This window comes from Argopecten irradians, chromosome 8, assembly GCF_041381155.1.
Source record: "Argopecten irradians isolate NY chromosome 8, Ai_NY, whole genome shotgun sequence".
NCBI classification, from domain to species: Eukaryota; Metazoa; Mollusca; class Bivalvia; order Pectinida; family Pectinidae; genus Argopecten; species Argopecten irradians.
In genome coordinates, this window is record NC_091141.1 from 9,834,089 (window position 1) to 9,859,489 (window position 25,401).

The following is a 25,401-nucleotide window of genomic DNA, read 5'->3' on the forward strand; positions in this document are numbered from 1 at the left end:
TTACAAATTCCCTTAATTTTCCCCCAAAACATTAAAAAAAATCTGTTGTGAACTCATCTGATCCGGGACTTTTATTATTCTTCATCGATTTCAAAGTATTTCCTGCCTCTTTAAGTGAAATATTCCCTTCTAAATTATCAGACTCATTTTCAGATAGTTTTGGTATGTTATAATTATTTAGGTAATGCTTTAAGTTGACATTCTGAGTGTCTGTTGTGTTTGAAACATCATATTTTTTTATAAAAAGATTGCACTTCTTGTAAAATTACTTCCTGTTTGGATATAATGTCGCCATTATCAATTTGTAATTTCGGAATAATTTTCGAGGTGTAATTTCAGTTATCTGAATTAAAAAAATACTTGTAGGCTTTTCCCCTTCCTCTGTCCATTTTGCCATTGATCTTATACAGTCGAGTCTGTAATAACGACCATCTGTATTAAGCGACCCTCTGCTCTAAACGACCACTTCAATTAATATTCCTCCCAAGCGTAACGACCATCTCTTTAACGTGACCCCAAAATTTCCTACCCGTATACGTAGTCGCAAAAAATCTCTTTACAGCGACCAGAAAAAACGAATTTCATTTCGATCTTTCCAAAACGCCCATTATCCCGTTGCCGGTTTTGACACGGCTTGGGCAGAGCAATTAAGTCTATAGCTTGTTAGTGTTAACAAAAGAGGTGTGAAACAATTAGCCGGTAACTGAATGAAACTAAATGAAATATGAAAGCGGTTGAACAGACGATGTGCAGCGTTTATTTAGGCTGCCATCTTTGATGGATCATAGTAATAGACAGAACCAGAAATAGGTATGAAAAAACCGAATTTTATAATTTAAAAACAAATCGTGATAATCATACAAGTTTCCATTTGTTTTGTAGCATGATATGAAAAAACCCATTATTTTCATTACCAGGAACAATTAAATTAACAAAAAATGATACAAAATAATAGAAATAAATGGAACATAAATATTTACAATAAATTAAATACGATCTTAATATCACCTACCACACAAAATAAATTGTTTGCTATAAAACTCACTGAGAACCACATTATTATATGAATAAATAACTGAAATGATTTTTTTGAGATTTGTTTAAATTAATTTTTCCTTTTATTTATTTAATAATATTTTATAAATGATATTAATACACTGCATTTTACTTCACTCATGAAGGGTGAATATCAACTCATATTTTATATCATAAAACCACAATATGTTATTATATATCCTTCTAAACCTGAGCTACTCTATTAAGAGACCACTCTCTATTAAGAGACCACTCTCTATTAAGAGACCACTTTTCAATTTCCCTTGAGTGGTCGCTTAAGACAGATTCGACTGTAGTACTTCCCTGAATTTTATGCGATCATATTTCCTCTAAAGGGAAATCCATGTCCTACAATTTCACCATTCAATACCAGGTACAAATGTATGTCTTCCCAGTGATTACTTACAGGGCGTCTTAACTCTCTTACTTATCACAAAAATAAACAAATCCCATAAATACACACTGAATGCAACTGAACACAAGGAAAACAAAAATACAAATCAGTAACTTTTTGTGTGAATATAGAAATATATTTTTATAGCTAATAATAATCAATGAAACGATTTAAAAGATAAATCACATATCAACGCTTTTAAACATGTCCACAACACTAAAATGCAGCCACAGACCGACACGGGAAGTATGCTACAGGAAAGCACACTATTTGTAAAATATTAAAAAGAAAAGAATAACTAATCAACGAAATTTTTCATTGTCACCATGTTATCAACGGGATCATGTAGCTTGAAATTTCATTGATATTTTAAACTTTTTGTTCTACATCATCAGGAGAAGATTTTGCCACATCGCAAGTAAATCTCTACACGTGAAGGAAAATCCGGAGGAGGAATATCGTTGGCGTAACCACAAGTAATTGTCGGAGTGGCATCAAACAGCTGAGCTGTCCCTCACTGGGACCGGGGCTGACTGGGACCGGCGCTGGTGGGGCCCGTAAAGATAGATAACTCGTCTATACTTAGAACAAACTATATGTGCTGTATACATATATTATATCCATGTGCTAAAATATATCGAGGTAAACCTGATATTAAAAATAATAATTTAGTGTATATTAATATATACGTATTTTATATTATGTAGCTTTATCTAAATGTTACCGATAGTTGTTTCTATTCTCTTGCATTTTCATCCACGATCCCGCTGACTGATATACCAAGGTATGTTTTCAAATGAATTAGCAATTGACTCCATCATTTTGTGTTCTTGTTGTTTTTAACGCTAAAAAGAAAAGGGAAAATGTTTTTTTTTAAACTGTGGCAAAACTGTTTTAAAATAAAGAAATCGTTTTAAACTTATGAAAATATTTTAAACACTTTTAAAAAAATGCTGACAAAGTCTCAACTCTAACATTTCAATTTTTTTTTATTTAATTCTGATAAGGTATATCGCATTTGTAATGTTCAAGTACTCTAAAATAATATTTCTTTTTTCAAAGCTTGTGTCAATTAACTGTAAACATATGCCCGTGACTTGAATAGATCGCAACTGACACGCTTTACAAAGACATATATCTAACGCCACTTTAAAATGAAAATACTCTTCTTTCTTAGCACAACCAAAGAGCAATTGTAACAACAGTTTCAAGAAAAAAAAATCTAAATCAGAATGATATAAACACTACCTCAGTTTAATTAGTATTAAAAAAATGAAGTCAATTAAGTGTTTGCCAATCGATTTACCGGTAATATTTCTAAATCTCTGTTTAAACTACTTCTATTTCATGACGATGAGGATGATTACTTCTGAAGAGAAGTGTCATCAGCAAATAAACGTGTTGTTGATTTGATAATTCAAGTTCATTAGCTATATCATTTGTAAAAATAAAGAAAGTATGGATTATGACGGGAATCTTGCATTTGTTATGTGTTGAAATCTTATATTTGGCATATGAGGATACATTTTCTTGTGTAATTATATTATTATTTTTTTTTAATTAATTCACATGTTTTGTTTGGAAAATAGCGGGTCTTTTATACATTTGTTTTTTATAAGTATGTCAGTATTAATTAATGCAAATAATATCAATACTATATATTTTCACATTTCCTGATTCAAATTATCCCTCACTGGGACAGTCTCAATACATGGGCCGTTTAAGAATAATTGCGAACCTTTCAAATGCGTTTATGATAGGTTTAGTCTTGGTATCAGAAACATATATATAATTATATATTTACGTTTCTGTTGGTATACAGGGTATTTTTTACCCTTGGAAGCCACAGCTTACAGATATTGAGGAAAATTGTTTTAAGCGAAAATTGTTTTAAGCGAAATACAGCACCACGGTCCTAGCCAGCACCGGGCCCAGTCAGCCCCGGTCCTGGTGAGGGCCAGCTCAGCTGTTTGACACTGAACGCGATTCCAAATAAGATGAAACTATTTCACCTTTCCCATTTAAGCCATTAAGAAGCGATTTTGAGTCATTTCCTCCTTTTTTCGTAATTGGGATACTTTGTGGAAAGGATATTGCTATATGTTTGCCTTTTCCTTACCTTCACATGTAGCATATTCCCTACAATGTCTTATTATTCTACTTCAATGTAGGGAATTCCCTACATCGTAGAATTTCAAAAAACGCCCGAAAGGTTCATAAACCATGCGTTTCAATGTAGCAAATTCCCTACATCATCTGGAATATTGAGATGCAAATATCCATGGCCTTACAATGTAGCGAATTCCCTACATCGTACAATTTCTAAAAACGCCTGAAAGGTTCATATACCTTGCGTTTCAATGTAGCGAATTCCCTACATCATCTGGAATATTGAGATGCAAAGATTCATGACTTTTCAATGTAGCGAATTCCCTACATCGTACAATTCTGTGAAAATCTCAAAAGATTCATATACATGGGTTTTCAATATAGGGAATTCCCTACATCGTTTGAAAAATTCAGAAGCAAAGATTACTGGCCTGTCAATGTAGCGAATTCCCTACATCGTACAATTTCTAAAAACGCCTGAAAGGTTCATATGCCGTGCGTTTCAATGTAGCGAATTCCCTACATCACCTGGATTATTGAGATGCAAAGATCCATGACCTTTCAATGTAGCGAATTCCCTACATCGTACAATATCCTAAAAGCGTCCGAAAGAGCCATATACATGGATTTTCAATATAGGGAATTCCCTAAATCGTCTGAAATATTTAACCTGGCTTCTCAACGTAGTAAGTATCTTACATAGTCTAAAAAATCCTGGTATATACTATACGTGAAATGAATCAAAACGCAAAAATTAAAACTGGAATGCTAATTATTATGGTAATGTTTATAACGCCATTTTTACCGTAAAGGGTAACGCCGTGTTTATCAATTTCACATAACGGGGGACGATTTATAATAAACATGAAGACGCCAGATACAGAAGAAAGATATTGCGGTAAGTCTTGCTTTTTTGTTTCTTTATTTATAACCTATTTCAGCCAATAGTGAAATTGAAAATTGTTGTTATTGCATTTTCATAATCATCCTCTTTCATACATTTATACATTGAAAGTATGTGTTCTACCTATTTGTAAAGTGGATGGTGTTCTTATTGCATTAAGATCACCTTAAAGAATTTGTCATACATAATATATGAAAGATGAAGGTCATTACATTGAAGCGTTTATCATGTGGAGATATATACCTGAAGATTCATTCACATTTGTTTGACAATAAAACAATATTAATTCAATGTTGTCATTACAAAATATTTTCATCTTGTGATGTCACTATAAATAAAAGATACCAGGTACTTAGGTTTGTCATCAGTAAACTTGACAATTATACTGGGTAACGCTGTTAATACAACTCTGAAACTCGACAACAAAGCTTATTACAAAGTTCTTTTTCCGGTTGGAACTTTCTTTATAGTGTTATTTGTTTACCAAATGTTAGAAAATATTTGTGTTGCGAAGGTAACACAATTAGACAGTTGTGCGTCATTTTATTCCCAACTCTCCAAACGTAATATAAGAAAAAATTCCCTTGTGTTGTGAAACAAATGAGCGCAACCGTTTACTCACTCGTGTGTCACGGAGAACTGGTCCATTTAATGATGCAAATCATTCTGTATATTATTTGGATTTAACACAATAGAAATTCATTGAAATTCATATCAAAAGTGTGTGAAAATGATGATATCATTTATCGACTAGAGAGAAGTCTTCATTTTCCTTCTTCAGATGTCATAATGACATATTGCCTATACATTGTCATATCTTTAGCTCAGCGGTTTCCCTGCATCATACATGTATATAGATAGGAGGATCTTCTGCCTGTAAAAGAATAAGAAATTTTGAATTAGAATGTTATAGATTTTTAATTGAGTTAGATATATGTCATTCGAATTTTGAAATGACAGTAATAAAACAAAAAGGAAATATATTGCAATTCAAATTTACTCATGAATTATAACTTGTAACTCATTATGTTTGAAAATTTGCAATCATCAATACATGTCTTACACTGGGATGTGGCTGTTAATACTGGGTTGGAGTGGATACTCAACAATATATTTGAAACAATTTTACAGTCCAAATTCATAGTGATGTTTATATGTAGTAATCACCGTCTACTATGTAACTGTTGTGCGTGACAATTATATTTTCGGCGTAGTTTGCATCTGGTAATTGCGTGTGATCGTGGACTACTACTGCAAAAATCGGTTATATATATATTGAACATTTTCAAGTCACAACGTAACTAATCGCTAATAATATGAATACTTATATCTTGGTGGCTCCACCTGTGAAATACGATGACCATTGCTTAATTTCGGGAAAGTATTGGATAGTTGACAGTTAAAATATATGTAATTCACCTCACTCTTTAGGAAACTAGGATTAATTGTGCAATATTTTGTCCTTGTCATTAAAATGAAGTTCATTAATTATTTAAGTAACATATAAATGTTTTATTTGATATCACAGAGGTCCATATATCATTTTTATATGGTTTGGACATATATTGATATGTCCGTAGTCCAATCATCAAATTATGTTTTCTTTAAATTCATCAGCTTTTCATAGATTCAATTACAAGGAGACTTTTAAATGTTACTATTGCAATATGTGGACTATCCGCTATAAGATGAAACATTTACATGTAGCCATGTTCCAGAGAATGTTTTACAAAGCTATCAATATATAGTGGTGCCTGCGATAGTTATTTGAAGACGATTGACTTAAAAGGACAATTCAGTATAAGATTGCAATAAAATATGCACATATATCAGAAACAAACCAGTTCCATTGTCAGTTAGAACATTATATCTATGCCATATCTTATTTTGTAGTTATATATGTAACAGCTTCAATGAATTGTCCCTTTCCCTTTCAAAAAACAAATTAAATTGTTTTAGCTTAATTTATGCTAACAAATTTTCGATTTACGTCCCGTCGAAGACAACATTGTTTGTGCTACACCACATGGATTATAATCAATCAGGCAAGTTTCCAGGGTTTTTAATGGTTGTCGTTAAAGAATGCTTAAACATTTGGGGGATGAGTCTAATCTGTCAAATCTGGAAATCACTCCCCAGATAAGGGATGTCAAACCCCTATTATATTACAATGACTGTCTAGTGATTAATTAGGGTGTGGTCAATTTGTAGCCCTCCCATCAAAAATTGCCCTCTGTGGTCTTGTAGTTATTTTAAAGATTTTTACCTTTCAATCAATAGAAAGTAAAAGAACAATACGTGATTTTCCAGAAATTGTGTTAAAGTGCAAAATTAATTGGACTCCATATACAATTATTTTTGTACCGCCAGTATTACAAATGTGGCAGACATCGCTCTTTTAAACTTGTCATTTGTGTGAATTTTCCTATGATCCTGATCTTATGAACAATTTTTTCATAATTTTGGATTTTTCAATATTTCCCACCTGATATAGTACCGAGAACTATTATTATTAAAACCAAAACACATCTTTTATCGCAATTATTTATAAGTTAGGCTAATGTTCACTTACTTGACTCGACTATGATATAAGATAGATTAGTTGTGACCTATAAGTTTACTCCTAAAGTGTGGTCAGTAACGTTAGTGAGTGGTTATTACACCATACCATCAGATAACAATATGGCTAGCCAGTGTTAATGAGGGATCTAATGACGAGACTAATTCTCCTACTGATCCTGGTGTATCAAATTACAAACTCAATGCGGATTTGTCCAGTCTCTAGAATCAGACATGTAGTAGAGAAGCCAAATTTCAGTGTTTTTTTTTTAATATTCTATCAAGAAACTGTTGGTCAGTCTAGGGGACTACACACTGGACCAGTCCCTGATAACGATTTAACACATAAATGTAAATCAGATAGCTGCCGATAAGCTCCGCCCCCTTAGATACTGTCGCTACGCACCCAAAGCTTTTTCAAATATGACAAACGCTCCCAATAAAGATACCAGTAACTGATAGAAAGTGTCATCTTTCTTTCTGCCAGACAGAATTACAATCTGATTTAGAGATTGTTTTCTTTAAATCTTGGTTACAATAGGTCTTTGGTTTTGCTAACAATGAAGAGTTCGACGTATTTTCATTAAAGGTGGCCTCAGATATTGTACAGGTCACGGACATTTGTTAAATTTTACAAGATGGTGCATGTGTCATATTGGGGGCAGTTTATACATACTGGACATCGTCGTCAATTCATTCTCTATATTTACCTGTACAGTCTGGAATATCCTTATGTGGCTTTTACATAATAATTCTATTTCTGTTTTTTCTCTTTTTCTATTCTTTCATTTTTTATACAATTTTTGAGATGATAATATGCTGGCATTTTACAAAAGTTTTCATTTCTTCATGTAAAGGTTCGCTGCTCATCTGACTTTAAATATTAAAGTCGATTTATTAGAATATCATCAAAAACTAACGATATGAAATCCATCTATCTTTGAAAATTAAAAATTTAAAAGGTATTTCAACTTTTGATGAAAGCAAGGACGTAGATGAAGTTTTTTAACATATAAATACGTTTTTATTTCTTCAATTTGTTTTTCTATCACTTGATATTGCATTTAAATTTATAGATTATGTATACCCCGGCCTGTTCATACCGTCGCTGATGTAAACATGGGCTAAATAAAGAAAATAACACCAGCGATAATTGATCAATCTTATAATATTTATGATTGTTAATATGTTGGCATATCATCGATAACCGCTGTTACAAGTTTTTGTATTTTTTTTTATTGTATATTAAATTGTGTCTTTGCATGTGACATTTTAATAAAATAATAGCTATCTTGATATTTGGAAGAAAAACAACTCATCTAGATTAGGTATTTCTTATGGCACACACGAAAACGTAACTTTCAACGAAAGCATGTAGATTTATACGTGTACGTGTTTGGCAATGCTTTCTTGTGGGACATGAAGGCGGTGCCCAGTCGCCGACTGAACGAGCTAGCTGTGTCTGTCTATGACAGTGTTTAGGTTTATGACCCCCTAATCTCAGAGGTATTATATATTATTGCCGCTTAACTAATGTACGGCCACTCGAAGGTTTCGCCGGTCTGGGGGTCCTTTATAATGTATCCATGGGCATCATAAACTTATCCTTAGTCATTAATTTAATGTTATGTGTATATCAGATTATAGCGTTTTCCCCCGCTAGTCGTTAACGTGAACTGCCACTAATTATAACGTTACATATCTGTTTATTTGTGATGTTATATACATGTATGAGGTGATCGAGATATCATTACATCTGTATTACATCATTATTGTAGGCCTGTTAACAACAACACAACATTAATACAATCTAGTATTTAAATTCTGGTGAGAAAATTGGATCAATAACATAAAGTTTAAAGATATTTTTGTTAGGAATATTTTTGATTTTAGGAAGAGTTTTTTAAAGTCCCAATATCCGTGTCTGTCTTATTTTTTCATGATTTCGAAGAATGTTGAAAAAAATGCTGTTGTAAATCATGCAAATACAGGACTAAACGAAGTCAGGATGAGCGATAATGATTCGGAAACTTTTAATAAAAATCAAATATTGAACATCGCTAGGTGGGTCCCATTGATCAAACAAGTCGAAGTTAGCCGACATTATAACGTCGTTGCCGATAATGTCATAAGACTACCGTAACTATATGTAACGTCTGTCCGAACCTTCCAAAGACGGGTCATGAACTTTCCGTTTGGCAATAATCGTAACATCCATGGTATCCAGTTTAACATGAAGGCATGTTTACAAGTATCGATTTTCAACAATTGTTGTACCAAAGTTATAGAGAAATCATTTTAAATATATCTCTTATAACTTAATTTTAACTAAACTACATCTACAAATACTAACAATATCGGAGTCGAATCTAACTTGACTTGTTATTTATAGATTCGTATAGTGTGGCTTTAAATATATAATACTTTTAAATGATACACTTACCAATCTATTCTTGTCAGTTGTTCATGATTACTGCCACATTTGTGATACCTGGTATCCTTGTTCGGTTACCTTCGAAACAAAGAATCTATTGAGTCATACAACACACCACTTACGTCAATTGGTTTTAGAGAAAGTCTTGTTGAATAATACATACAATCAACTATTTCCTACAGTGTATATTAAATTTGAAAGAAAAATACATTTTGATTTAATAATTATTTTACGGGAGTACTATACGGGATGATTATGGTGTGTAATATTGACTGCTTAGTAATTTATTTCAATATATAACAACACACGATCAAGATTAAAAGGTGATTAGTAAATGATGTTTTTGAAAACTAGCCAAAGTCTTTGAAATAAATAAAATGATTTCGTGGATTTGATGATTTTGCTATATTTTACCAGGAGGAAGTGGAACAATATAAAAAGTAATCTTTGTAAAGATGATTAAATTGCAGCTATTTAGTAATTTTACCATTGGATACACGTACCTGATATGTAGTATTGTTTTTAGTTGAACATTCCTATTTTCCCTCCAAATTTAAAAACGGCCAGCCCTTCTTAATACACCATACTGAATCCAATCTAAAGCCACGCGGTCCAGAATTGGGGTTTACCATACCATGTGTTTACTGTACATGTATTGGTCATCGAAACCCGATCTCTTGTCTTGACTCGACGCGTTGATGTGGAAAGTTACATGTATACACCACAAATTGAATGTGTTCTCGTTCTATCTTTCTGAAACGGCATTTAATTTGGGAATAAAATGGGAATGTAAAACTAAATTGTTATAAGTTTGTACTGTAGAGTCGCAATAGTTATTAGCTAACCGTTAATACCATGCTTATTATCACCTTCAAAATAATTTGATTAAAATTAATATTGTTTTTAATATAATTTGATATATTTCATAAGGCGTGTCTTATTATGTTTCCCGCGCCGTCCTAATATCACTGCGCGTTAGTTTAACATCACTGCGTCAGACAGCAAAACAGCGAAATGAATCTGCACTGCTAAGTAACATAGATTACGCAGGAAATCTTGCTTTTATTTGATGTTGTAACCTCAAATTTAGGCCATCGATATATATTTTTCTTATGTTAGTATTGTTTTAAAGAAATCTTATTTTTTATTTCGGAAAGATAGTGGGCCTTTAACATAGTATTAAAAAACGAAAAATATCACATAGCTTTGCCCATTTTATTAGTGGTTGTCATCCATTATATCTAGGCTTAGCTATATAGGTGATTAGCACGCCGTTACGTCAAAAACATGTAAATATGTTATTGTATAGTACATATATTTTACTTTCGAGCGTTGCATGGCAAAGAATTAATGACTACGATGTGTACTAAAAGTGTTACCCTCGGGTATTGTAATTAAATTTTAAAGCTGAAACAGAGAAAATAAAAAGACAGGATTTACATACCAAACAAATATTTCTTTATGGCGAAATGATTTTGACGTTGACCAAACCTGAGTTGATTCATGTAAAATGCATCCAGGAGAAATTCGCGTTCTGTACCACGGACTTTCAATCTACTATTTGTATATCAAAGTGTATATTGTTTGAACTAATGACTTGCGGATTTAATAATTTGATGAAAAAGGTTCTGTTGTTTTCAACAACAACACAAACCTCCCACGCTCTTTGCGTTAAATTCAAATATGTGACCGAGTTAAGTCTTTAAATATCGATTGCTCATCAGAAAAGTCTTGGTTCTCTAAGGACGAAAACATGCATGGTATTCAAATCATTGTGAAGTAGGTTACTTTTAATTTCACCTGTACTTCAAAGTACATGTGTGTATATATAGCACTGAACGTTATGAAGTTACGACTTTTTGTGAAACTCGTTTTAGACGTAACTTGTATCTACATGTATATTTATGACCTTTAGTAAAACACAGTCAGGATTTGGAATCTGAATTTCTCGTACGATGGAGGGTGAGTACAAATCCATTTTCTGATCTCAGGACGGATATTTGTCTGTTCCTGACTATATCGGCATCCGATCGTGAACGATGGCCCACGGATGTGTGTGTAATCGACAAAAACAAATTAGTGTCATCTCAAATCACAATTTCCAGTACGTGCAATATACATAATAACTTATTTATATATTACATGCGTATTGGCGTGTAATGATCATCATACGTGTCCAGAATCAAACTTTAATGAAAGTAAAACAAAAATCAAAACATACTCCAAAGAAAAATAATGAGTTTGGAGTCCCTATTCCAACGAGTTTTGATCAATTAATGAAATGGCTACTAGAGTTGCCGATGTTGCGATCATCTTTGATCACTGAAATGCCTTTGTAACAGTATACCAAAACTTCTAGTTATATTTCATGTAATTTTCACAAACCGTTATATAAAATATACAATGTGTGAATATGGATGCTATAGGCTATACACGATGCTTCAGATCCACCAAAAGCACCGCATACCATTCTGATAGAGGGAAGAAATATCATGCATTTTAAAAACGGCAACAGATCAACGTCATGTTTAAAAGAATTCGGGTAATATCGGATACCCGAGTTTTATCACGTGCCTAACATCAGCGATTACGTACATGTATCACGTACGAACATCGCGATACCCGTACAGATTGGAATAGATTGGAACTGTTCTGAGATTTTCAAGCTAGTTCAAACTTTAAACACGACTTAAAGTAATAGGCTAGGAAGAATCATCTTGTTGTCTGACATTCTTATACATATTTACAGTCAAATAACCTCAATACTGAATTATCCAATAACTTTGTGAATATGAACTTAACATAAGTCGGTAAATATGGAAAACTTAAAACTACGAGAGGCGAAGAAAAACACTTACACTAACACTAATGTTTTTCTTATGAGAAAAAGAGACAAAGATCTTAACGAAACTACTGTTTATTTACACCGTCACAAGATTGACAATGATATTTAGATCTTTCACGCCCACGTTGGTTCTCTACGTGGCCCTATACGTACGGCTCCAGCTTGCGTCCAGTAGGCCTTTATCGTTCCTATCTCGGAATCCCAAAGACATTTCCACGTGGTGTTTTCTCCTTGACGTAAAAAAAGTTTTTTTTTTTGAAAAATATGAAAAATATACTTGGCGTTCAACGGATGGCGGTTGTTTGTACAATATTGTACCGTATAACACATAGAACGGTTTATTGAATTGAATTTTAATTCAGAGGGTTTACTTTCATTTTCCTCTACGATAAAAATGGACCTGAATTCTTTTGGCATCATTTAGCAATTCCACGAAAGTGTTTTAATTGCCAATCTTTTTAATGTGTAAACTACATGTATATCGATATTTGTATACCTGTCCAAAGACTGAGATTTTGTATTTAAAGCCAAACAAGTAATTATTTAAATTCTACACGTACAGTAAATATGTTTCTACACATATATATATCCTTATTGTTAATCAAATTTACATTTGTTCAAGCCATGAGTTTAAAACACTACAGCTTGAAATCAAATAGGAATGTTCCTGCAAAATTTGTTGATTTTTTCCAAAGGCTTTTCAAGTTATTCTCGATGAATTGAGTATGTAGTGCACAATTTGGAGTCGCGTCATTGTACTGCTAGTTTTCAGCATACGATTAAGAGACGTGTATCAAACCTTATGAACAAGGTTTGGACACATACTGTATCGCTTTGGCACTGAGTATAATTGATTTAAATACGGTGTATATGTAAGCTTACACGAACATTAAAAAATAAGCGTTTTTTTCGGAAAGCCTAAAAAACATGATGACGTCGAAATTATTACATGTTGCGTCAACACTCTCAAACACTGTGTTGTTTGCTACTAATACATAATGATGTGGGCAACTCCCTTATATCAAATAGATCAAATAATCAAGGCTTGTTACTCGAAGCATTAGTAAACATAAATTATATAGTTGTTTTAATTCACTCAATTGCGATAATTGGAAATATAAAAAAGTATAAACATTTTTCTGCTCTAGGGCCACAAGGGATCTCCTTGCCAAATACCATAAAATATTGTTAGAAAACAAAAAGTCAGTACATGTATTCCTTTTTAAGAAAGGTTAAAGAGATAAAAAGTCCGTATCAGGTAGTAATAGTTGAATGAAGTCGGAGCGTGGACGGATTTTGCAAACTGACATTTAACTATACAATTTAACTCCTGAAAGAGACACGCCATTTTGTAAGCTTATAAGATGTCTATGACAAACCAAGTTGCGTCGATCGAGTAAATAAGCAAATTATCTTAAATATTTTATAGAGTGCACTTGAATATAATATAACTGTGTATAAGATGCAAGATATTTAACATGCTTAAAACTTATAAAATATCTCATGTAATATATACATTTTGTATCTGCTAAAACATTCAATGTCTTATACACGGAAACATACAATATACATGTATGTTATTTTTCATTGTAAGATATCTTATATATTGTATAAGATATGTCATAAACTGTACATGTATAAGATATTTTCAATAATAAAGGAGATACATTGTATTTCATAAACTTTTTACTAAGATATCGCATTTTTTATACACATTTTACACGTTTTTTGTTTTTCCAATATCGTCCCATAAAAATATAATCGCCGTATTTTGGAAGGAAAATAAAGATGCAATATGAATCTAGTCCCTATCATGGATATCAGAAATTCCGTTCAAACACAAGGGAAATATTACAGAAATCAATTAATCCGAATCGAAGAAACGGACACAATATACAAATGTATATATACATTTCAATGCATATGGTTTTAGGTCACATTATAAGGATTTGATACATACATTACTTTCGTGTTTCTATATTGATTGTTTATATGACAATTCTTATTTCAACAGCTAGTCCTTATTTGACGCCGCTCGACGTCACGTTAGTGTAACATTATCACCAGTATCTTGCCTATATGTATATCCAGATCCAATGTTTTCCAACAGTGCATAAATTCAAAATGATCCAGTATATGATTAAAATATTCAGTCGGGTATCAGAAGGTTTTTTTTAATTGTTAGTGTTGGCAGAGTTCCAATGATTTACCACCCTTTCTTTATAATTTCCTTAAGTTGAATTTACATATTCCCTTCTCAACTGTTTGGTTGTGGCTTCTTATTCTCTTGTTCGCGTTTTTATGTATAGCTCAACCGGCCCTTAGGGCGCGGCGTGCGTCTGTCCATCCGCCCGTCAATATTTCCTTTAAATCGCTACTAATCATAGAGTTCTACACGGATTGTAACCAGATTTGGTAAAAAAAACATCCTTGGAAGGAGGGGACTAGAGGTTTTATAAAGTTTGGCCCAGACACTTTGGAGCAGAAAGAGTGGGTCCCAACAGAGAAATTATAGGGAAGTCCTTCAGAAAAATACACTTATACTTGCTCCATATTCAAGGTGGACCCTAACAAGGGCTTTGTACAAGTAACAGAATTATTTTTCGTCTAGATATGTATATGTGTTCTCCTCATTATTCCCGTTATCCGGTTGGCTTTACTAACTGATTCATTTATGTGATCTGTGGATTTCAGTTGACTAGCTGTAATTATACCGAGGCATCTCAGCTCCACGTTTTCGCATATAAAATAGACAAAGCGGTGGCGTGTCATCGGTTGGTGTATTATGTGTTATTGTGAGGACTTTAATATAAAATCTCAGCAACTAGTTGTGGAATCGTTTAAGATCTTCCTGTATATTTGCATTCCTGCTAATTCACAAATTTAAGTGTCGTCAGCGAAAAGGTTTGTCGTTGATCTTATTATTTTCGGAAGATCGTTTATAAATTACAAGTAGTGATGGTCCGGGAACGCCCCCCCCGCTTACAGCTATCCGCTTACAGCTATCCATTCCATTTTGAAACTTCACTATTAAAGTCACTGACAATCTTTGTTTTCTATCTGTAAGAAGTTTGCAGTTCTTTATCCATTTTATGATTTATTGTGATAATACATACTACTATAATTTTGCAATTAAATGGACGGTTAAGGACATTTAAATAATTCCATCTATGACAAGTATTTTATTCTACTAATTTCTGAGAGCCAAGAAGAATATTTTTGATTTTGTTTTATCATTATTAATCATTCTGACCCTTTTTGATCAAAAGTCAATAAGTGATCATAAAACTGTGCATAATAGCTGACCTTAAGTTTTCCTATTGACTTGTAATTAAGTTGTTGTGTAGGTTGTAAGTTTTGACAAAGTAAAAGTCTATACGAAAAAAACTGTATGTTTCAAAGAAAAAAAGGTCATCAACATACTTCTGTCACCAAATTATATCTATGTATTTCTCTTTACTGAGCAGGTGCCACAAACATTCAGGAAATAATTATTTAAATAATTGCAAATCATGTTCCAAGACCGGGGTTCGATCTTGGGACCATTAGATACATAGTTACTGGATGTCTACCAGTTGAACTATCAGCTGGATACACCTGTACCAATCATTGATACAGTCTAGTCCGCTACAGAGATACACAAAACATCTTAATAACAGAAATAAGATGGATGTGAAAGCCACGCCTATATAACTTAATTAAAAGTATACTAAGGAACAAACTGGAATAAATTATGAAGACTGACTTGTTTGGATGTAGCGCTGCTGCAGTTCAACGATATCACAGTACCTCGTCATTCAAATAGTACTATAATAAGTCTACTATAGATAAGGATATACATCCAAACCGAAATTTACGAAAAAGTAATTCGTAGCCATCCATTTGGAAGAAGGGATCTAAACATGTAACATTACTACAACAAATGGACAAGAATTGATACATTTCGCCGTCTTTATGAATTTGTACATGTATAACAAAATATTGACAAAAAAGCATAATGGGCGCTGCATATACACCAAAATGATATTTATAGATATGCATGTCTATAACTTGTTAAAACCATAATTATCTGTAAGTTATCGCAATCTCTGACCTGCAGGTAGGGCGTTAGAACTGTACCTATTGCCCTATCATTGCATGATCGTGAAAGGCGACTAAATTTAGGACCTTATCTTATCTCGTCTTCCTAAACACTGTTTTCTTCCTAATGTCTCCTTTGACAGAACATCACTTTTGGGCTTCTGTTGAGCACTCGCCCCTGTGAGGTAGGCCTGGGTTCTGTCTCATACATATACACTTTAATCCATGTCATCAGGCATGGTCGTGTTTTCGTATCTCAAAGAAATCGACGTTTTTAACAAAAATGTGAACGATTTCCCATGTTATCAACGTATCAACTCAATATTTTATCGTTTCATGAATATTGTGCAGGAGTTTTCTCGTGTATTTTAGCAACTATTTGATCCCAAACAACCTTTTAAAGGGACAATTCAATGAGGCTAATTCTGATACATAACCACCAAGCAAAATATTACATAAATGTGTTGTTCTATATTCCTTATGAAATATATAACAAGAAATATTGACAAATTCCACGACATTGTTAAGTATTTTGATTGCTACCGTTCTGGCCCTGCAGGTAGGGCGTTAGAATTGTACCTGCTGCACCTATTGCATGATCGTAAAAGGCCACTAAATTTAGGATCTTATCTTTTCTCTTCTTCCTAACTGACTTTATCTTTCCTAATGCCTCCATAGACACCGGCCTAGAGTTGAGCATTCGCCCCTGTGAGGAAGGCTCTAGGTTCTGTCCCCTTGCAGAGACACACCAAAGTCTTTAAAAGTGGTAGTTTCTGATCCTGCTTAGCGCTCAGCATACAGGAAGTGGGACGACTGGTTTGCCCGTTGTCAGTATAATGTGACCGGGCGGGGTATGTTTCTTGGTGTCTTCGGCGGTTCCACAATACAAGAAGACACAACATGAATATATCACAGTCTCCCAAAACACGCACTTCGCAAAACGCAACACACCACATACATGGGACGACGTTAATTATGCAAACAAACAAACAAAATCGACACCGTGCAAAAAGCGAATATAACATGTACGCTGAACCTGTACCCGAGCCAAAGTCATGTACGTTAATCAAATGCAATACATAACCACTGAGGAGTTGGTAAAATTATATTTAGACAGGAACATGCACCAAATAATATAAACACACTACTGTAAGAACGATTTTGGTAGTTTTAGACAAAAATGTCTTTACTACACTGACACGAGCCATGGTTCGGCATACAAGACGCCCGACCACAATAAGTTATGGAAGACAGCAAGTGAGTTTGAACATTTCATATACATTTCACTTCAGTGGGCTTCTCTGGCATATCACAGTAAAACCAACTAATCTGACTTCCATTAGAACTGGTTTGTTTCCGATATTCGATGCAAATTTTAATGTACTCTTGGATTGCATTGTCCATTTATTAAATTCTAAATCTACAATCTGTGTTTTAGTTCAAATTACGTGCCTATGTCTTATCCTAATCTTTTAGATACAGGAATTATTTATCTTCTATTTAGATCTTTAAAACTACTACTCTACATGTCTAGCAATTTCGCTCTTAATGACCTTAGTTGACGATGGGCCGTAAAACTCAAACAAACAAATAAACTGTCCCCTGGCCGAGTGGTAGTTTCTGCTTAGTGCTCAGGATACAGAAAGTAGAACGACAGTTTCTCCCGTTGTCAGTATAATGTGACCGGGAGGGGTGCCTAGTGTCCTTGGCAGGATGCTCCATAATATCAGCGATATAGCATTATAAAAAGTGCAATAATTCCACTATACAAGACTACACAACACGAATATACCACAGTCTCTCAAAACACACATCGCACACTTCACAAACGCTACACTCGCAAATATAACATAACCCTTGCTGTTAATATGACGTTAATTGATCAAACAAACCAACAAAATATCGGAATCTATGAAATACAGTTAACAGCTAACGACAATATTAAGTGGAATACTGCATTTTATGGTAAACACATGGAACTTGGTCGGAACATAGTTGATGGTGTCAACAAAAACTATTTCCGATAAAACTTTAAGATGGCTGCCGTTGAATAATAAACATTAACCGAAAACATTTCAGTACCAGTTATGTCATATAAGCATCAACAATTATCTGTATCGATGTTTTCAAAGCAATTAGTCTGCATCACTAATTGAATTATCATCGAATTATCCAGGTATCATTATAATGGTAAATCATATGATGAAATATAATTATTATTACAGGCATTTGTTCATTAATACGATATCTAATAAATATCACAACTCATGGCATGCTGGGGATTTTCTCCAACGCTCTAGCATCACCATTGACCATAACATTCACACTTTTATAATCGACATAAAGACACATTTAAAATCTATATGTGAAGTGTTTTACATATATTTGATCATCCTACTCATATTACCAATGTTTTCCAAAGTTGTAGATTATATAGGGTACAGGACACAGGGTGCTGATGTGGGCCGATCGATGTCGTGACATGATTACAGTGTCAAATCGTCAAATACATGTATATGATTTGAATACCTGAGTTGCAATTTACACATATGATTAATATCAACATAAAATACAAGTGTAAACCTTTGGATCGACAACACATAACGTACAACAACATACAAATGTATATATGTCATATTAGTAGTAAATACCTTTATAATAATAAAATAAATATATAATTATATATTACTAGAAACAGGGATTGTGAACTCGAGCCTCTTTGTAAGAATGATGATAAATTATGAATAAATGAACTAATATCTATGTTCAACACTTATGAGAACAATTTGAACTCTCTTTCCATTTAACTTTGTTTGAATATTTGTGACAATATGTTGGAACTTTGTACTTTAATCTTAATTGTTAAACATTTCAATAATTACATGTATGCGATATATGAAGCCCAGTTAAATTGTGTGTACTTGCGCATCGCCGAGATGTTACTGACCACGACCGACCACATATACATCACCCCAACCTCGCGGTGCCCCACACATTTCAAATATGTTATGGTAGTGCCATCAAAAGGATTAGAATTGTGTAGCTAATGGGATGAGAAGTGATAGCGGTCTTTCACATCCGCACTGAACATCTGCAAGGCGACCTGGGAATTTGTTCTTATGTCCTTGCAGATTTATGGTAGTGCGCTCGAGGGTGCTGACTAGGTACTGCTTTCTTTTCTCCTTCCCTCCCCCTATCTCTAAGGTCATGCCAATAATCTAAGTTCTCGTTAAAGGCAGCTGGTTGCTGAACAATACAAACAAGATCCTAATTTATAACAATATACACGGACGCGTTGCAAGATACGTTTTATAGCCGAAACTCCGACTGAAGTTTTAGCGGCACTGAAACTATTTATATCACATGCGTTAGCGTTTTGTAAGGTTAAAGCAATGTTTTACTGTGTACTAATTAAATTTGCTTGATAATTGACAAAAACATCATTTTTAGCCAGCATCACCAGATTATGGGTTACGGTAATGAGTTATCATGTTCGGCCGTCCGTATGTAATAAAATTCGTGCTATCTCCATTTCTCAGAAATCGTAAAAGTGGAGTTTTGTCAAAACCAATTGCATGCCGTCGCTGCATATGCAATATGCATATGGAGAGAAGTTGAAAAACTTATTGCAATAAAATTATTTAAATCATTAAAATATGGGTTTGATGAGAAAACAAGATGGTCAGTATGAATTTGACATTTGCTTCTTGTCATCGCTATTTATAAAGCTGCCACACAACAGCACATTTTTGTACAATAGAACAGCACATACAAAAATATGATTATATCAATTTTTTTAATGCTGCGGGTCGCATTGTTGATTTTAAACCTCGATCGTAACTATTTCTCTGAAGATATTTGTTCAGCGGCGTAACTAATCTATGTACAAGTTAATACCATTATTATATATATGTATGTTGCGATAATATAAATGATCTACGTAAATTAGCAAAGTTAATATTTGAGGCGATGGAAAACGATCCTCTCTTAATCTCGGATCATATTCTATTATTGTATAATATGAGTTGTAAGGTGTGTAGCTTCTGTATAGTTAACAAATACTATTTGTGGACAACTTATAAATCATATGTGATTGCGAATGTGACAATTTGCAACCATGTAATAGGGACTTCTATTGTGAGTGTATGTATTTTACACGACCGCTGATGAAATATTATAATGTTGTATGTGTTTTTCGAATATTAATTTTTGAATGTTGAGTGAAATATTTGTAATTATTGTATCCAATAAGTTTGAATTTGATTACGTTGTGCAAGAAAACAGCATACGGTGAGCAGTCGGACATGTATTTTGTAGTAAGGAATACAATTGCAAATGTAGATAAGCTTTATTAGAAAACTGCATATGGGTACTGTATAAATAAATTTGTCGAAAAGATTCATGACAACGTATGAATGTTTTCTGGCGGTTAACATGAGATGATTAAATAGCACTTAAAGGCAATTGTGTAACAATTGACCAACCATTTTGTAGAGCCTACGAAAATGTGCTTATTAATCTTCCTGTGTGATTGGCCAACAAGTAAACACCACTGGACGCATGCATCGGTGTATCTACATATGTGTGTACGAGGTTTACATGTACCGCGTTCACATACGTACATGTATACGACGGTGGGTGTTAAAGAAGGATAGTGATAGTAACGAACGTAATCAGATTACGTTCGTTAAAAGTGAAGAAAAAACAAGACAAGTAATGAATTCGGATTTAAATGAGAGGAATCTAATCCTTTGTGGAAAACAAAAAAGGAGGATTAAGACAATGAAAAGAAACAGTGATGTGGATTCTTTCAAGGTAACACAGTGTTCTAGATGAATTATTTTTAGATTTTATAACAATACATTTTAAATATACCATTTGAACATTGTTATGTTTTTAAGTTAGATATGTTTTTAACATTTATGTAACAGAAAATAGGTGTATAAAATGATAACTGGTAAACAGTATAACCCCTCGGACGTTTTTGTTTATTTGAAATCCTATCACATGTTTTAATTTGGCTATTTCGATATGTGATTGTGTGTAATGCCAGTATTACGAATAGATGTGCCTATACAAATGTATAAGCAGTAGAATGAAAACCAGTAACTCAATATTGATGTCGATACTTCATGATTGATATTTGTTATGTATTTCCACTCCGCAACGCTACCGGTTAAACCGTATCAGAGATCAGAAAATATGGCACGTACTTCACAGAACGTTTCCGTTCAAATCCTTAAAAGTACAAGCCAGAGTATTGCGACTGATAGAAACAAAACAAAAAATAAGTGCATGTACATCCCCGCTATAGAATCGATTATTCCGACAAACGTACACTCGTCCATTGTATATTTCGACTTTAAAAACGGATTCGTATTGTTTCACAGGTCAAAGATATTTATGTTTGTATTTTTACAATTATTAATCGCTTTCAATTTTTGTACATTTAGCTAGGCGAAGTGCTGCATAGATTAATATATCTGAATAGATTATAGATTTCAACGTATCGTGTTTCTGTTATACACGAGGAAAGCTGTTAATAACACTATATACATAAGCATATAATATGAACTACCTCACCAGACCCCCTTTGTCGACCACATGCGAGATGAGCTATTGGCTCAATGAGGTATCAAGTTTAAATAAATTTGCTATTAATATTATTGATATGGTTCGCTGGTACCGAGATCTATCATTATCACTGCAGGCCACAGCTCATATACGACCAAATATATCAATAAGTACTTGTTAAAGATACATATGTCGTTCTTTACAATGTACGTGTTGTTTTAAGAGAATGTTTTTGTATCGTAAAGAAGTCATAATTCATTGTGTTAGACGTACATCTGTAACCAACAACTGACTCATTTTGCACATCTTAGATTATATCCAAAAATATCTGACATAAAAGCTATTCAAAATAAATAATATTTTGAAAATGGACAAAATTCGTGATCTATTCAGTACTGTATTTGCTGCCATGCGCTTAGGGTAACTGTTAATCTGCGTAAGAATTAGAAAACGGTAATCGAAGTATTATAAATTTTGGGAACTCTGAAATTGATTTGTAATTTCAAGCTGATAGTTGTAATAATCTGAATGTTTCTACGTAATGGTGACCTTGTTTTTCTCGTTTTAGACGAAAATGGAGTATAAACAGAGTAAAATACATAAATACCATTTGTTTATATCTAAATAGTATTGTTACATATTTGAACTCCCCCTTTAGAAATTATAATAAAACAATAGTTCTCAGATTGACGTATCACTTATCACAATAAAATGAAACAAACATTGCAAGCAGCTGTGTTCCACTAAGTTTATGTGTACAGAGGTACAGAGCTAAATACCAAAAATGTCTTAAACATAAATCTGGGAGACAAAAATCTAAATTTTTCAGAAATGATGTCTTTGATTGTCATTAAATTTTGCCAGTACAACAATCAGAATAGTGATGATTTTGAGCCATAGAATTGAAATGGAACATTATTTTATTATTCGGTTCCAATACGGAGAAAATAAAATAATGATAATGATAATAAAAAATAGGTGTTTCAATAGAAGGAGGATTTGATGTTTATATCATACATATAAGAACGGTAATAACCTGCTTTGTATAGCGATATATAACAACCTGGCAAAATATCTTTTTCTCGGTCGCATAGTAGACTTCAATAATTTCAGCCTGAATCTTCATGTTGATGGAAGGTCATTGGATCGTGACAATATCGATGACGCCATAATTTCCATTATGACGTTATCACACATACAATAAGTTAAATTAGGATACTCATGCTCTCAAAAACATTTTGCATTAAAAATAAAGGTTTCGTATTGCAAAAGTTTGTTATTGTCTGTTTAAGACGGGACATGTCTTTTGGGACACACCGTATATATATGTGTATTTCATTAGAACGAGCAATACAGCTGTATAAGATATAATTATCATAAACCGGCCAGGATGGTTGCGGTCAGATAACCCGGTTGAACTAATGTTTCACATCATTGGACAGATCTATCATGAGAAGCAAATATATTTGCAAATGACCTAGGCAAAGTTTCCTTTGGGTTTTTTATTTAGTAAATATTATAAACGCATTTAGTCCAGTTCTGTATGAAATATAGGATAATCTATCTTTTTATCTTTCAGAGATCATTATTGTGGAATACAACTCGATAACAACAAACTTGGTCACCAAAGAAAACAAAAGCTGAGGGAAGAGTAATGAAAAACCTTGAAGAGAATGTTTGGAAAAGAGACTCATATAATTTTGATTAGAAATACAATATTTGTATCGTGCCATTGAACTTTTCGGAAGACAGTAAAACTCTTATTGTGAAACACAAAACAAAAAAAAACAATTCTCATTCCGTTTCTACTACTAGAAAAAAACAACAGCTGATCATGATGTTTTAGTTTAAACAAAATCAAATTTCAACTTCGAGTAAAGGGGGTTCCAACAAAACAAAACATTGCGATTTTATGCTTACTTTTCTGAACACATATACTTTGCTAATCTCCATATATTCTATATATCTAAACATGATTTTGTTGACAAAAATAATTTCCAATTAAATATGTGTAGATACCTTAACATTATAAAACAATGTTAGTAGATGAAAGCATTTGATAAAGCCGTTACCTTTTAATAAGACTACGCATACAGATACAAGCAATGTAATAAGACTTATTGTGAAATGAGTTTTGCTTCCTTCGTGTGCAGGTATGCAATATAGCTCTTTGTGTTCAAATATGATAACTAGTTACCAATATACAACAACAAAGTTAGGTATATATTTTGTTTCTAAAACCCCTGTCAATGTGCCCCATTGGGAGTGTGTGCCTGGCCAAGTGAATTTCAGTTAAACATTACCGATACCATTGGGATTATACCTGTAAATGTTTTCTACCAAATTGTCATGCCGATAAAATCAGCCAGAACATATCAATACATACATGTATGTGTATATTAAAGTACCGTTCCGTTCCGAAATATTTATGTCGGGTTCCTAATTAGACAGATTCAGGTGGAAACATATACATCTATTAGTTAGTGTTCGTATCCGTTCTCACAATTATGGTTCGGACAAATGTAGTTGAATAATATAGACTAGCAATAAAGTCAGCGGTCGGTAAAGTAACGCAACCACTTTGCTTTTATCCGCCACTAGAATAAAAACTGAATGTCTCCTAACTGAATAAAAATATTAAATGTACAGTAGACACTGTGCTTGCGTTATGTATATTTTTTATATATATATCGCATACGTTAACATTTATATAATATAGAATAGTCCCTACCTTGAGAGAGACAGATCACTACTTTCGAGGAATAAATATACATGTGTATGATTAATTTGGACATTTTTCGAAACTTGTACGATGTAGGGAATTCGCTACATTGAGAGGCCAGGGATCTTTGCATCTCCATTTTTCAAACGATGTAGGGAATTCCCAACATTGAAAATCTATGTATATGAACCTTTCAGGCGTTTAGTACGATGTAGCCAATTCGCTACATTGAAAGACAATATTTTTTTTTTGCATCTCAATATTTCAGACGACGTAGGGAATTCGCTACATTGAAACGCACAGTATATGAACTTAACGGCCATTTTCAAAAAGATACACAATGTAGGGAATTCCCTACATTGAGAATGTAGGGAATTCCCTACATTGAGAATGTAGGGAATTCCCTACATTGAGAGGCCAAGCATATATATACCTCATTATTTCAGACGACGTAGGGAATTCGCTACATTGATAGGCCAGGGATCTTTGCATCCAAATTTTTGAAACGAAGTAGGGGATTCGCTACATTGAAACGCAAGGTACATGTATCTGAACCTTTCGGACGTAGGGGATTCGCTACATTTGAACGCAAGGTTTCTGAACCTTTCGGACGTTTTCAAAAAATTGTACGATGTAGGAAATCCCCTACATTGAAGATCCATATATATGAATCTTTCGAACGTTTTCAGAAAAATGTGTGATGTAGGGAATTCGCTACATTGAA

General features: G+C 33.4%; 2 long non-coding RNA genes across 2 annotated transcripts; one reads left to right on the forward strand and one right to left on the reverse strand.

Moving 5' to 3' along the window:
• Positions 1 to 4,462: 4,462 nt before the first annotated feature.
• On the reverse strand, positions 4,463 to 10,175 carry LOC138328770 (uncharacterized). The gene is made up of 3 exons (XR_011209353.1): positions 9,960 to 10,175; positions 9,466 to 9,534; positions 4,463 to 5,337 (listed from the first exon to the last, which is right to left on the reverse strand). It is a non-coding gene; the product is annotated as an uncharacterized lncRNA (long non-coding RNA).
• A 9,830-nt stretch (positions 10,176 to 20,005) lies between these two features.
• On the forward strand, positions 20,006 to 24,606 carry LOC138329300 (uncharacterized). The gene is made up of 2 exons (XR_011209444.1): positions 20,006 to 21,196; positions 23,535 to 24,606. It is a non-coding gene; the product is annotated as an uncharacterized lncRNA (long non-coding RNA).
• Positions 24,607 to 25,401: the final 795 nt, after the last annotated feature.